We start from the raw sequence: 15,343 nt of genomic DNA, 5'->3' as shown, positions 1-15,343 counted from the left end.
TTGGATGTGTGGGAAGGCGCAGACTGAATGCACAGGTGCTGGTCTTACTCCGGGTGAGGTGGCATGCTGTCGGAACCCGGAGAAGGCTGTAGAACTATTGGTTTTTGGCCCGTGGGCTCTCCTTGCTCTCTGTCAAGCAGCGCTAACTGCATTTAACTCTCAGATGGGTCCTCTTACGGACTCTGGACTCTCTCCCCACTCCCAGTAGTCTTTTTACCCTACACGGTTTTATTCCTTCAAACTAAGCAGGCAAACATCCACAAAATGTTTGCTTTTATGTCAGCCTTTGCAAATACCTGGGGGGGGGGGGGGAGGTGTCCTGCTCTTTCCCCTTTGCAGAGGAAGGAGCTGAGGCTGGGTGATGGGTATGCCCAGGATCATATGGAGAGTTAAGCTTCTGTCCTGTGTGGTCCCTGACCCATAGGGTCCCCCATAGAAGGGATAAGCCTGATGTAGTGTGCAAAAGATAATGCTGGCAGACCCAGCTCTGTTCTTAGGCTTGCAGAAATGTTGGTCCTTGGGAGCAGGCTCCTTTAAATGTCACATAAACAGACTCTACATCCTCCCCATCTGCCATAGGTTCCTATTTGAATAAACACTTACACATATTTTCCTATGCATAGAGCCACAATGCCTGAAATGATGGATCAGTAGGGACATGTTTGTTCATTTTGCCCCAAGTCATTTGAACCCTCATTGGCCAGACTGTGTGATTGGCTTTGCTGAGGGCCTATGACTGGCCTAACTCTTTGAAGCCTACCTTTAGCCTCCAAGAGACTCCACCCGTTCTCCATTCCTGCTCAGCATGAAACAATGTCTTTTGTTGAGATTGGAGGAGGCCCAATAAACAGTGCGTCTCTTCTCGCTTGAATGCTGAGCCACTGAGGCAGGCTGAGGAACCTCTGGGTTGGCAGTGAAATATCGGCTTCTTCACAAGCCAGGCTGATGGCGGAAAGCATGGCTTAGGTGTACTGCCACTGTGGTGAATGCCACATAGGACAGAATGAATGCCCTATAGGACAGACTTACCTCCCAACACATTCCACTGTCCCATGTTGGGGTCTGACCTTGCACTGGGGAGCAATGTGGGTTTCCTGCAAGCAACCAAAGTCTCAAGATGGGCTTCTTTCAATCAGTCAGACTTGGGGAGAGGTCATGGTTATTAAGTGGGTACAGCTCCTCCTGCTTGACACTGCAAACCCATACCATAGCTACACAAATGTTGGAGTCCCTCTCTGTAAGGATGCCCTTTTAGTTCCATGTCTCTCAACTCCAGCTGTCTTGGAGACATATCATGAGTTCAGGGGTTGAAGGCTAACTTACTGGTAGCTGCCTGGGTTGTTCTTTGGACAGGGATAAGAAGGTGGAGAGAGGGACCTTGAGAGTCTGTTACAACATTTTCTTGCGCTGAGAGGCTTAGTAATATGCTGATTAAGGGCATGGCATCTTGGAGTCAGCCCTGGCTCTCTTCCTAATTTCCTTATCTGCAAAATAGAGATAGTATTTATACTTATTGTTTTTGTGGATTAAATAAAATTACAACACAAGGTTTGGCACAGTCTCTGGCCCATAATAACTGCTAAATAGATATTTGCTTTTTTATAGCAAATGGGACACTTTAAACTAACATTGTCATGCTCTTGTAGAACACCATTGGCTCTATTTTCTTGTTTGCACAGTGATGACTTGGTTCACATCTAGCCTTCCCTGGTCAAGGGACTTGGGCAAGGTGCTGGGCACATGGTAGCTATCAGTGTGTGTTAATTCCACCAGTGAGTTCCCTCTAGGCTCAGAGCTAAGCTCCCTGTGCTAAGGAGATGAGTATTTGATTAGGGGAAGCAGGAAATAGTAGAGTTGAGTCTCAGTCATGCGGGTGGGGAGAACCTGGTGCCCTGGAAGAAGGGAGAGGTGGCCCTAGAAGAATGGTGAACCATTCTTCACCACCTGAACCAGGTGGCCCTAGTTCATTCAGTCAGAGATGAACATGGAAGGGAGATGGGGGTAACCAAAAATAAGCTACTCATCTACTTCTACCTTTCTCCATGCAGAAGTAATTCCTAGGATCCAGGGGGTTCATGGACAGCCCCACCCTGGTCATTGCATTGGGTGGCTCATGGGAATCCTCTCCTCTTTTTCTTTCTCAATCTCTCTCTCCCCCTCCACCTTACTTTCCCATCCTTCCTCCCTCTCTCCTATTTTCCAGCCCTCTTCTGTCTCTGCCTCTCAAACTCCCAAACCTCCTGCTCTCTCTAATTATATTAGGCTTCAGCCTTATATCTGGCACCTGCATTTTTCAGGCAAGGAGAGCAGGCCCTGACAATGTTGTGATGTTCTTTTCGACAAAACTGCCTTTTAGGTAAATACTTTTTGGGCCAATCTTGCTGAATTAACTATCTGGGTCATTTGAATTTCTTCTCCGGGAAATAATTATGGCCTTTGGGAAATGTAAAGTATACTGCAGTCCTGTGAGTGGAAAGAAAATACCAGCCTCCCTCTTCCTGTGCCACCTCCTTCCATTTCTCTGCGACCCGGGGAATCAAATTAGCAGTGACTCCCATCTCTGGGGTCCAGTGTTGCCTTGGATCTCTCTGGGGAAGTCCCTTAGGCATTCAGGGTAGCTCTGCACGTGAGGGAGATTATCTTCATGTTACTTTTCTTGTGTGAGAGCAATGGCTTCCTTCCGGGCAGCTAAAATTTTTCGAAAAATAACATTCTATAGATGCCCTCTCCAATTCTGAAGGGTAAAATAGAGAAGTAAAGGGTGTTACCAGGCTACAGCCTCGGGAGGACCAACGCTTGCTTCACAGTGCCAGGCAAGAACAGAAGCTCTTAGACCTCAGCTGGGGAGTGGGTTGCTGGTGGGGGTAGCTGAGTAGCTTTGACTTTGGTGATAGAACAGTTGTCGTGGAAGAATGTGCCAGCCCCTTCTCTGGCTGGGGGATGCAGGAAGCCATCTTCAACCTGAGAAGGGTTTCTCTTCATCATGAGAATATAAGATAAGGAGGTCTCAGCTGTCCTAGGGGAACAAGGCTGGCTCTTCCTTCTACCATTTGGGAGGCAGAGCCGACAGGAGGGAAGATGGTGGGGAAGTTTACAAGGGATGTTCTCCTCATTTGCTAGGACCACCACAACAACATACCACAGACGAGGTGGCTTAAGCAACAGAAATTTATTTCCTCACAGTTCTAGAGGCCCAAAAGGCTGAAATCAAGGTGTTGGTAGAGTTGCCTTCCTCTGAGACCCCTCTCCTTGGCTTGGAGGTGGCCACCTCTCCCCGTGTTCTCCGTGATCTTTCCTCTGTACCAGTCAGTGTTCTGCTCTTCTCAGAAAGACACCAGTCCTACTGGGGCAGGGCTCACTCAATGACCTCATTTTACCTGAGAAACTCCATCTACAAATAAGGTCATATTCTGAGGTACAGGGGTTTTGGATTTTAGCATGTGGATTTTGAGGAGGACACAGTTCAGCCCCTAACAGGCCTACCTGGGAGGCCAGGTAAGAAGGTGGGCACTGAGTGAGTTAGGAACAGAGGGGAAATGACTGGTGTACCCTAAAGCTGCCAATGTTCAGAGACATTAATATCTCCCTGGTCATCCTGACCGAGGCATCCTGGCCAGAGGACATCAAGAGTCCCAATGGTGAGGTTGCTGAGGAGGAAGGGAGGTCTAGGTTGGTGACCCGGGCTCACCAGCAGGGTCTAGAGCCAGAGTGTGTTGGTTTGGGGAGTGGGGGGAGGTGAGGGTCCATGTGGAGAGCAGAGCTGGGGCTGGACGATCCTCTGATTGTACCCATGGAACCAGCTGGACACTGAATGCAAATCTAAAGAACTGCAACCCCAACACCCAAGTGAGGGCACCACAGGCAGTGAGGGGCTTGCACAAGCAAAGCCACTGTGCACAGTTGTGCAAGCAGTACACTCAATTCTGACATCTTGTGTCATAGGGCAGTGAATGGGAATAGCATCCCTGGAGTGGGACTGTAGCCTGCATGGCTGGACACTGTGGCTCTGACTTCAGTGCAGGAGCATGCATCCAATTCAAAGGACCAGTTTTCAACAGTGGTCCCATGTGGCAGCAACAGAAGCCATAGCAGGGGTATGTCTGGGCAGAGTCTTATTCTTTCTCTACCAGGCAGTTAAAAGCAGGACTGGCCTCTTCATTCTGAGCAAGGCGCAGGAAGGTCCGGAGATGAAGATAAAGAAGGTCCAAAAAAGGAATCTTCTAGATAAAGGTGGGAAGGGGGAAGTTGAACTATTGAACACAAGAAATATAACTGGTTTCTACCAACCAGCACCAGTCAAATTAAGATCTCTCTGGGGAGAGTGGATACCTTTTTTGAGTGAGACGTTAAAAATCTGCATTTGGGGATTTGGGTTTAAAGTTTGACTGTACGTTTGAACACACATGTTTTATTTTATTTATTTATTTATTATTATTTTTTAAGGATTTAATTTATTTATTCATGAAAGACACACACACACAGAGAAGCAGAGACACAGGCAGAGGGAGAAGCAGGGTCCATGCAGGGAGCCCCACTTGGGACTCGATCCCGGGTCTCCAGGATCACACCCTGGGCCGAACACAGGCGCTAAACCGTTGAGCCACCCAGGGATCCCACACACGTTTTATCAGTCCATGCTCATCAATAGGGCAAAGACTTATGAGCCAGGCACTCTGGTGGACAAGGAGAAAGGGATTGGCCTCAAGTAATTTATTAGTGGAGAAGAGAACCAAAGGTCATTCAGTCAGCTGTGTCCCAGACACAAGTTGGCTGCCTTCAGTGAGGAAATGTTCTGTCTTGGGGGTTTCTTGTCTTGGAAGCAAGCCCTGGGTTGAGGATCTGTGGGAAACTGATTTCTTGGGAGGTGCTTTCAAAGAAAATGATGAAGGGATGGAGGAGCAGGGCAGGGTGGAAGCCAAGCAAGGCTATGAGCTCGGGCAGAGTCTCAGCTTCCACAGGGCCCACCAGATGCTCTGGAGCATGTCCCATCTTAGAGGCTGTCCTGACTCGAGGCAACCAAGCTAGGCGTTCATAGCCTTGAAACAGTCAGTCATTGGCTAAGGGCCACCTGGGAGGTCAGAAACTTCCAGGTACTGCCAGCTTTTTGCTCATGTGAGCGGAGTGCGGTGGGAGCCCTTAGACAATCCTCTTGAGGGAGAGGCTGGGGTGGCTGTTGGCAGGGGAGGGACACAGCCCTGGGGCAGAGGTGCACAGAGAGGACAAAAGGAATCCCTCTGGGGACTGGCATTCTCTACAGAGCTGATCACTGCCTTGTGTTGGCTCCTTCTCCCAGGAACTGTTTGAAGACTTGATTCAGTGGAGCGTGAAACTTGGGCCAGCACCACCACCGAGGCTCAAGGCAATTCTTTAACTCACCAGCTTTGTGACCTTGAGCGAATGACTCTGACCTTCGCACTCCTCTTTGGCATGGTGGGAATGGTAATTCCTTTCTCATAGGACAGTCGCAGAGATAAAAGAGGCAGTGCGTGCTGAGTGCCTAGCTCCCTGCTTGGCTCGCAGCAGGAATTTGTGAAATGCCAACTCCCTTCCTCAACTACTTTTCCTCCCCCTCCTCAGGGAAGAACATTACCCATGAGCACAGGGCTGCCGAAAGGTCCCTGTGAGCCGCTCATTTTGTTTATGTACCGTCCCACAGAAGATAACAATTTAGATGGCAAATTATATTGCCAGAGTTGGGGAGTTGGTGTATTAATTCCTGACTATTTACTGTGACAGATTTAAAGCCCAATATCTCAGGGAGTGCTGGGGTTCCCACTCCACAACATACAGAATTGCATGGATGTACCTTGCTGCTTTCTGGCAATACCAAGCATCTCCTCTGTGCAGGGGGTGAAGTGGGGGGTAAGTGGCTGGGAGTAAGTTACTGAGAGAACCCAAAGGGCTGACTTCATCCTCTCCCGGCAAGTCCTGGTGACTCACCAGCTCCAGGCCTAATGGGTGTTAGGGAAAGCCACCCTTTCTTTCTCAAAAGAACACAGATAGCCCTTCCTCAATGCTGTGTAGCCCTGTAGCAGTTGGCCAGAGAGTACAAGTGCCACCTCAATGGCTCTGTTGGTGCCCATCTCTGTTAGGCCACAAAGACATGCAGCCTGGGGGTGACCTGGGAGGCAGCATTGTAAAACACTTGTATCTCTTCAATGCAGGCCTCAAGCACATATCTGTGTTAAGTGGCACTGTCTCCAAACTGTAGGCCAGCATACTGAGGCTTGAGCAACCTCTCACAGCCAGCAAGAGGTCAACTCCAGCATTTTACTGACATCTTTCTGACTTTCTGGGAGACACTGGCCCATGATGCCTCTCCTTTCTCCTTGAACTGCTGTCCCCAGGCCTGTATGTGAGGCTTCTTACATCACAGGACACTTTTCTAAGAGACTGAGGAGCTTCACACATGTTGCACGCTCACACTTTCCTAGTCCTACCCTTTCCTGTCCTCTGCTGGCTCCCTCGCAGAGAAACAAATGACCACAGAGTGATTCAATCAGCACCTCGAATTCCTTGGGCATAATCTTGGAGACTCACCCTCTATCCTAAGCACTGTCATAAAGCGTTTCTTCCCAACAAATTACTTTTAATGAATGGGATAGCATTTTTGCCCCTACTGGAATTTCTCATTTGAAATAGTTTAAATGAGATATGGGGTTGAGGGGAAGTGGCTGTGTGTAGCAGAGTGCCTGGCACATAGTAAATCCTTGGTTGCTGTTTGTGATTATTATCACTTCTGGCTTCTTTTGGTAGGGTGCTCCTTTGTGTGTTCAGTAAGTAGGAAGATATACTTCATTCTAAATCTGAATTTATTTCTGGAAAGATAATACGAAACAAAGGTCCTCTGTGATAGCTGCGTGTGAAGAGAAATTGCTTAACCAGTACAGTCCAATAGAACATTCTGTGATTATGGAAAATTTCTGCAATCCACACCATTCAACAGAGTAGCCAGTGGCCATATGGAACTACTGAGCACTTGAAGTGTGGTGAGTGCAAACGAGAACTTGAATTTTTTGTTGTTGTTGCATTTTTAATTTTAGCTAATTTAAATTTAGGGGGCCACACATATGGCAAGTGTCTACTGGTTTGAACAGTACATGTTTAGCCTTAATGTTACAAAAAAGCTATAAAAACTTTAACCATAGCACATGCAAATGCTCTAAAACAATTTATTGCTAAAATATACATCCTAATGAAGCTAAGAACTATGACAGTAGGTAATAAAGGATTTGTTGATTATTCCTTGGCAGTGATATACCTAAGACAAACACTGATAAATGATTCTTGACTTGCAGGTTGATTAAGGAGTCCTGCAGGGAGGACCATGATGGTTACACCTGCTTAAGTCAAAGCTGATAATCTTCTCAGCCTTGCATTGAAGTGGGAGTGAACACTTTTGGGTCTTTTTGAATCCAAATACTATAGGTAAGTCTTTGCAGATGTTTCTTATAAACGTATTCAAACTGTGCTTTTAAAAAAATACACTATATACAATATTCTTCTCTTTTAGATCAGTAACCTCATTTCTAGGATTTCATCCTGAAAAAAGTACCCCCCTCATAAGGAAATAATATTGTATGCACAAAAATGTTAATTACAGTGATACTTACACTAGTAAGCCCTTGGAAACAAGTCTCATGTTCATTAAAAGGAACTACACAATAAAATATTGGAAACAATTCAAATGGTCAAGAAGAAAATGACTCAGAAATTGCATGTTATCAATATAATGGAATATTCTGTGCCCATTAAAATCATATTTATAGTATAAGCTGAAATTTAAAAAGCATAATTGTATGTACAGAAAGTTTTCAGTTTTAAAAGCATAGAAAAAAGATTGAAGGAAATTAATGGAAAGTGTTCCATTAGAGTTCTGTTTCTGGGAAGGTAGAGTGGACATAGTTCTATTTCATCTACCTCTAAGTACAACTAAAAACGCTAGATATTATATGTGAAACAAACATAAGGACTCTCAAAGGTGGAGAGAAGCAGTTAGGAACTTCAGGACCAAAGGAATGATATGTTTGTAAGTTTTCTGAGTTTTCTTTGTGCCTTATATACACCAAACTTGGATCTGAAGAAGCCAGCAGCTTCCAAATACCAACAGATACAGATGTTAAAAGCTCTGAAAAAAGCCTGTTCTTTTGAGCCAAAGGACAAGGAAAGAGGCAGATTAACAAAGCAGAAAACTTTTAGACAATGACTGCTCTACTCCAGCCAAACACCGTAGAAAAATATGTGCCTCTCTTCTACCCATGCCACTAAAGATCCAACTGGGATCTTAGACCTCCAGCCTCCCAAAGGCTGTAGAAAGGCATCTCAACACCCCCCCAGGGGTGATGTCAGAGAAGGCCATTTAGGGAGCCAGTGCTTTCATCCCACAGGTCAGTGATGAGGGCCTCTCACTCCTAATCCAACTGTAGCAGAAAGCTTAAATGAAAATTGGACTTATAAAATGAATATGTCCTGGTGTCAATAGAAAATCACTTGTAATGCCAAGAACCAGGGACATCTCAACCAAATGAAAAAAAAAGATAATCAAGAGATGCTAACAAAGTCAACCAACCACAGGATCTAATAGACATTTATGGAACACTTCACCCAAACAACAAACTATAGTCTTTTCAAGTGCTTGTGGAACATGTACCAGATAGACTATATTCTGGGTCAGTAAAACCCCAACAAAGTGAAAATAATTGAAGTCTTACATAGTGTATTCTCTAACCACAATGAAATCAAATTAGAAATCAATAATAGAAAGATAACTGAAAAATCTCCAAGTACTTGGAAACTAAACAATGCACTTTTAAATAATCCATAGGTTAAAGAAGAAGTATCAGGGGAAATAAAATCATATATTAGACTGAATGAAAATGAAAATTCAACATTTCAAAACTGTGGGACACAGCTACAGCAGTGCTAACAGGAAATTTGTAGCACTAAACATATACACTAGAAAAGTGGGAAAGTCTCAAGTCAGTAATAGAGCTCTCAAGTATGAGGATCTTGAAAAGGAAGAGCAAAATAAACCCAAAGCCAATAGCAGGAAAGAAATCATAAAGATAAGAGCAGAAATAAATGAAATTGAAAATAGAAACAATAGAGAAAATCAATGGAATAAAGAGATGATCCTTTGAAAAAAAATCAATAAAATTGATAGACCTCCAGCAAGACTGACAAAAGGACAAAGAGAAGAGATATCAATTACCAATATTAAGAAAGAAACAGGAGCCATCTACAGACCCTAAAGGCATCAAAAAGATAATAAGGCAACACTGTAAGCAACTCTCACACACAAATTTGACAATTGGAGGAAATGGATCACCTTGCTGAAAAACACAAACTATCACATCTTATTCAACGTGAAATACATAATTTTCAACAGCCTTTAACTATTAAGGAAATTGAATTTCTAATTTTAAAGCTCTTCAAAATGAAATCTCCAGGCCCAGATGGTTTCACTGGAGAATTTTACTAAGCATTTAAATCAATTCAACACAAATTTCTTCCAGAAAATAGAAAAGGAGGGAACAGTTCCCAATTCATTCTATGAAGCTGGTATTATCCTGATACCAAATGAAAACATTACAAAAAAGAAAACTATAGACCTATATATTCATGAATACAGATTTAAAAATCTATAACTAAATATTAGCAAAAGGAATTTAGCAGTATATTAAAATTATATACCAAGATGGAATGGAGTTTATTCCAAGGATGGAATGATGATTCAATATGCAAAAATCAATCTGTGTAATCCATCACATTAACAGGTTAAAGAAAAAATTACATGATCATATCAATTAATGCAGAGAACTTGACAAATTCCAAGTTCATTTATGATTAATAAAATTCTGAGAAAACTAGGAACAGAGGGAATCTTCTCAATTTGATAAAGAGCATCTACAAAACCCCTACGACTAACCTTATACTTTTTGGTGAAAGACTGAATGCTTTATCCCTAGGATCAGAAGGCAAAGATGTCTACTTTGCCACTCTAAAACAACACTGTATTAGAATTCTAGCCAGCATAATAAAGCAAGTAAAGGAAATAAAAGGCATACATATTGAGAAGGAAGAAATAAAGCTGTTCCTATTTGCAGATGACATGATTGTCTATGTAGAAAATCCTAAGGAATCTACCAGAAAAAGAAAGAAAAAAAATCTCCTAAGTTTAATCAGTGAGTTAAGTAATAGGATACAAGATGAGCATATGGAGAAAACAGCTATATTTTTATACACAAGCAGTAACCATGTGACTCTTGAAATTAAAAATACAATATCATTTATGATCACTAAGTAAAAAAAATGAAATATGTAAGTGTAAATTTAACAAAACCTGTACAGGACTTGTATGCTGAAAACTATAAAACTCTAATGAAATAAATCAAAGAGAATCTAAGTAAGTAGAGAGGCATATCAGATTCATGGATTAGAAGACTCAACACAATAAATATATCAGTTCTCTACAAATTAATTCTATGGGTTTAACATATTTCCAATCAAAATCCCAGGATGATTAGTTTTTTAGATACAGAAGATTATTCTAAAATTTTTATGGAAATGCAAATAAACTTACACTAGCTAAAAGAATGTTCAAAAAGAAGAATAGTGTGTTAGGAGTAAGTCTACCCAATGTCTTTTTTTTTTAATATTTTATTTATTCATGAGAGACAGAGAGAGAGAGAGAGAGAGAGAGAGAGAGAGGCAGAAACACAGGCAGAGGGAGAAGCAGGCTCCAGGCAGGGAGCCTGATGTGGGACTCCATCCTGGGACTCCAGAATCACGCCCTGGGCCGAAGGAAGGCGCTTAACCACTGAGCCACCCAGGGATCCCCAAGTCTATCCAATTTCAAGACTTACTGAGTAATTATACTAATAAAGCCTGTCTGGGAATGGTGGGGGGATAGACACAAAGATCAACGGAACAGAATGAAGAATCTAGAAATAGACCTACACAAACATGCCTAACTGATTTTTGACAGAGGTGTAAAAATGATCCCATGGAGGATAGATAGCCTTTACAACAAATTGTTTTGGAGCAACTAGGCAACTATAAGCAACAAAATAAAACAAAACCTTAACATAAGTCTCACACCTTATAAAAAAATTCAAAAATGGATCACAAACTTAATATATAATGTGAAACTATAAAGCTTTTGAAACTAGAAAAAAAAAACAAGGAAAACTAGTTGGAGTTAGATTTCTGATCCTGGTAATTTAAAGGTCTTGACTAATATTCTTGAACAAAAACAGGCGTGGTTTTATGGCAATGATACTGCTTCTCTTCAATGCCTTGTAAATGGTCTCAGAAGGTCACCCCAGGAGGTTTCTCAAAACATCTCCAGCAATGGCATTGGCCAGACATAAGTTGTGTGTGGTTTTCCAGAGTGATGCTTTTGGGGGACAGAGTTCATTTGGGTGTAGAAGTCCTATGACCTTAAAAACAAGAGAGCCTTTCTCCTTTATAATCCAGTTTGTATAATTTTGCACTTTGGTGGTATTTGTCCTGCAATCTTGAGAGCCTCAGGCATTTTACCCTTTAAAAACCCAGAAGGGCAGGAAAATCTCTGAGGTGTTGTCTTTCCTGAGGATGAGAGGACCCCTCCCCAAGAAGGTTCTCTGGGGAACTCAAACACCTCATGAGGCTGGTTTGGCCTCAGAGGACTTATGTGGGTGCAGGAAGGAATGTCACTCTCTGTCCCATGCATGAGCTGACTTTTCCTTCCATTGGATGATACCATGTGAAATCTTTCTCCCTCTTTCTCTCTCTCTTTTTTTTTTTTTTTTTTTTTTGGTGGATACTCCTTGTCAAGTATCTATAGGCGCAGGAGGTTTCCAGGCCAATTCTGGTCCTCAGGCTAGAGGAAATTAAGCAGCTCTTTCCCTGTCCCAGCCCCTGCTCTGGTCGCTCTTTCACTCTTGCAACTGGGGGACGCTGCCTATGCCCCACCCTTACAGAGGGGCTCAGCATCGCCCTTGCTCTTGTCTGCCCCTTTCCCCAGCCCAGATAAAGCTATCTGTTCTCAGGAGTGAAGCCCCAGGCTCTGACTCAGCTCCTGACTCTAAGCTCACTTAGCAGGGCCCAGCCACATACTGGGGCTATCTTGCTTTCTTCATGCCCTGGCTGTCTTAGTATTTATTGCCTTATGTGGTAGCTTCTTATTGCCCCTGGCTGATACCTCCTGCCAGGCACCCCACTTTCCCCAGTCATAGTTCGGTTAGTCAGATGGCTCTGGAGCACTCCTAGAAGCAGCTCGGTTTGCTGGGTCATAGGGTACAACTTTTGTTGTAACTAACTTTTGTTGAGCTAACTCTCCTCCTACACTAAGGTACTAGATTATAGCCAGGCTTTATTCCAAGGAATTCTATGGAGGAGCCATTGACCCTCTAGAAATTAGAAAAGAATCAGGCCTAGAACTGGACATGGCTGAGGGTAATGGTAGGGAAGTCTCCTCAGGCTCTGTGTTCTACTCCAGGGACCAGACTAGCTCTTAGAGGGTCTATTCAAACCCCAGGTGTCTGCCTAGGTGGATACAGGAACCCTGGGAAGATAGTATAGTCTGGGGTCAGTATCAGTGCCTCTGAAGACCATGGCCAAAGGCCCACAGCCCCAGGAGTGCTCTGATGCCCTGGACCAAGTCCACCTGTGAACTGTGTGCAGCTGGTTCACTAGGTGAGTAACATCCTGCAGCCAGACCAGGGAAGGGGGTAAGTTCCACATCTGCCCCAACTTTTCTCTCTCCTAAGTGGAACTTGTTCAGCAAGCAAGGCATACCTTGCTCTGTGCTTGAGTCTGAGTAGTCACACTGGAGTTTCCTGGTGCCTGATAGTGTAGACCTGAGCTCAGTCTTCCCACAGGAGGGACCCCCAGCCCTCATTCTCAGGCAATCCTACTGCATTCCCTAAGAGCCAAGAAGGCAGGCTTTCTGATGAATGCTAGCCAAGGGGTTCCTGGCTGATTGCCAGGGATGAATTCATTTCAGAATGGCAAATCTTCTGGGGTAGGTTGGAAAAGCCAATTCCTATCTCTATTTTTGAGACTTCTTTGTCAAACCTGTTAAAAATACCAAGAGGATTCTTCAGCCAGGAGGCTGGATAATCTTGTCTCTACCCTAAAATCAATCCATAAGAGGAATCTTTTAGAAATCTGAATAGCCAGAGACATTTTTGAGAGCAAGTGCTCAGAAAGTGGTATGTTTGATGACACAGTGACAGATGACTCAGTAAAGTGACCTGCATCATAGAAACTGCTAGTGCTGTGCACACTGTCCTTTATCATGTGGCCAGGGAGCTTGAACAAACCGGCCTAGTAAATGATCCTGGCAGCAGACAGGGAGGAGCAGCAGGGAAGAGGTGCTTTGGGAACCAGGCAGGGAGGGACAGCAGAAGGGTGGCATTGACCCAGGCAAGCATCGGAGCATGGCAAGAGGAGACAACTGGCCAGTTCATATGTTCCAATTCTCCCAGTCTCTTGAATGAAAAACTGATCTTTACATTAAAAAGGGCTTTCCCATGAACAATTTAGGGAAATTCTGACAGTTACAGTCTTGTTGGGAAGGCATTACATGTGCAAACCCAGTCTTGTATGCAGGGACACAAGACATCAGGGCCAATAGAGAGCCTGACTTCAGCCAATAGTCACAGAGTATGGGCTGCACCCCAGCACCGTCACATAGATCAATTTCCCTGGTTACCTGTCCTTGAATCACTTAGCACACTACAAACATCTCAGCCCTTCCAACAAACATCCATTGCTACCTAGATTTCCAAAAGACTTCTCTGGATCACCTCACCTACTGACTTAATCCTGGCCATGTGTTAGCAGGGTTTGACTCAGGAACCTCAAGGAAGTAGATAGGAGTGGGTTGGAGAGATAGTGGTGAGAGGGGCATGGCTGTCTTCTGGTGGCTCGTGACAGAGCGAGGGAGAGAGGTACGCGTGACCAACAATTATAACACCATGTGGTGAGGTTTAAATGAAGCTGAACCCTGTGTGTCTGGCACCCACAAGTAAGGCTGACCAACTGGGGGGCAGGAGGCAGAAGGCAGGATAAGGAGAGGCGGGTTGTGGAGTTGCAGCAGCTTGGCTGGTCTTATAAAATAAGTAGTAGGCATAGGGCAAGGAAAGCTGGGCTTTCTGGAGAGGGCGCAGAAGGACGGGTGCAGAGATCAGCGAGCCATGGTCTATCTGTGGGAGAAGGGGAGCACTGTGGTTCTGGGGGTGTTGCAATCCTGGGAGCCGATGCTGCAGAGGGAGGTGGGAATGGGATCACGAAGGGTCTCGTGTGCCAACGGAAGGAGGCCAAGCTCTCCTGTAGGTTATTGGGAAAAAGCAGAGGGCTTTGAAGAGGAAGTTTTGTAATTAGCTTTGCTTTTTAGGACTAGAACTGGGTATTCTTTCTTCCTTGCCAGCCTGTGGGGATAAATGAAGTTACAGTGATCGGGAGGTCATGTTGTGCTCCCATAATTTCATTTTCTCCTCCCAACTACTGAACCGAAGGACCCTATCCCAGCGGCGATATCTCAGGGAGGCCCTGAGGGGGAGGCTCCTCCTGGGTCTAACTCTGAGGTCTGCGGCTGCCAGCCTCAGGCTGAAGTTGGCCTCCCTGCCTCCTACCAGCTCTCCTGCCCCCATCCACACCATCCATGCTCCCCTCTTCTGAAGGTAGGGTGTTCTTTCTTCTCTGTGTTCTGTCTTGTCACGGGGCCCCACGGCAGGGTTACCGAGGCCCAGGGGTATCACAGGACTTTTGTCAACCTTCTTCTTTTTGTTTTTAAGACTTTATTTTCTATTTATCTATAAATATTTTATTTTTTATTTATTTTTAAAAAATATTTTATTTATTTATTCATGAGAGACCAGAGAGAGAGGCAGAGACACAGGCAGAGGGAGAAGCAGACTCCACGCAGGGAGCCCGACGTGGGACTCGATCCGGGTCTCCAGGATCACACCCTGGGCTGAAGGCGGCGCTAAACCACTGAGCCACTGGGGCTGTATAAAAATATTTTATATATAAATAAATAAAATATGTATATATGTACATAATAAAGATGAAGATTAAGGTTTACCATTAAACTTTTACTTTGAGACTCATCACTTTTTTCCCAGAGCACAGGGGTGGGGGTGGATTTGAGGCTCACTTTTAAAGAAACGTTTGCCTGTTTGGCCTTTTGCTGGGATGCTTTTCAGCCTCCCCTGAGGCAGGTCATCAGTGCAAGTTTACAGTTGTGTTTAAGTGAATTCCTAGCAACTCAGAAATATTTTAGGAGGCCAATTGAATTTTGGAAGCTTCTCTGTGGTTAATGCAGTGCTTCTTTTGTTGAGGGTCAAAGTCATGT

At 44.3% G+C, this 15,343-nt stretch overlaps 1 long non-coding RNA gene across 3 annotated transcripts in view; it reads left to right on the top strand.

Annotated features, from left to right (window-relative positions):
- LOC111091974 overlaps positions 1-15,343 on the top strand; it is an 81,278-nt gene that overhangs the window by 51,928 nt on the left and 14,007 nt on the right. For 2 of the 3 annotated variants that reach the window (XR_005376692.1, XR_005376691.1), the window contains 2 exons: positions 6,757-6,989; positions 7,299-7,428. This is a non-coding gene — a long non-coding RNA (uncharacterized LOC111091974). The remainder of the gene's footprint in view (positions 1-6,756; positions 6,990-7,298; positions 7,429-15,343) is intronic. The other variant, XR_005376693.1, reaches the window with a different exon arrangement.

This window comes from Canis lupus, chromosome 23, assembly GCF_011100685.1.
Source record: "Canis lupus familiaris isolate Mischka breed German Shepherd chromosome 23, alternate assembly UU_Cfam_GSD_1.0, whole genome shotgun sequence".
NCBI lineage: Eukaryota > Metazoa > Chordata > Mammalia > Carnivora > Canidae > Canis > Canis lupus.
Note: the sequence above shows the minus strand (reverse complement) of the source record. Positions and strands in the feature narration are given on the sequence as shown.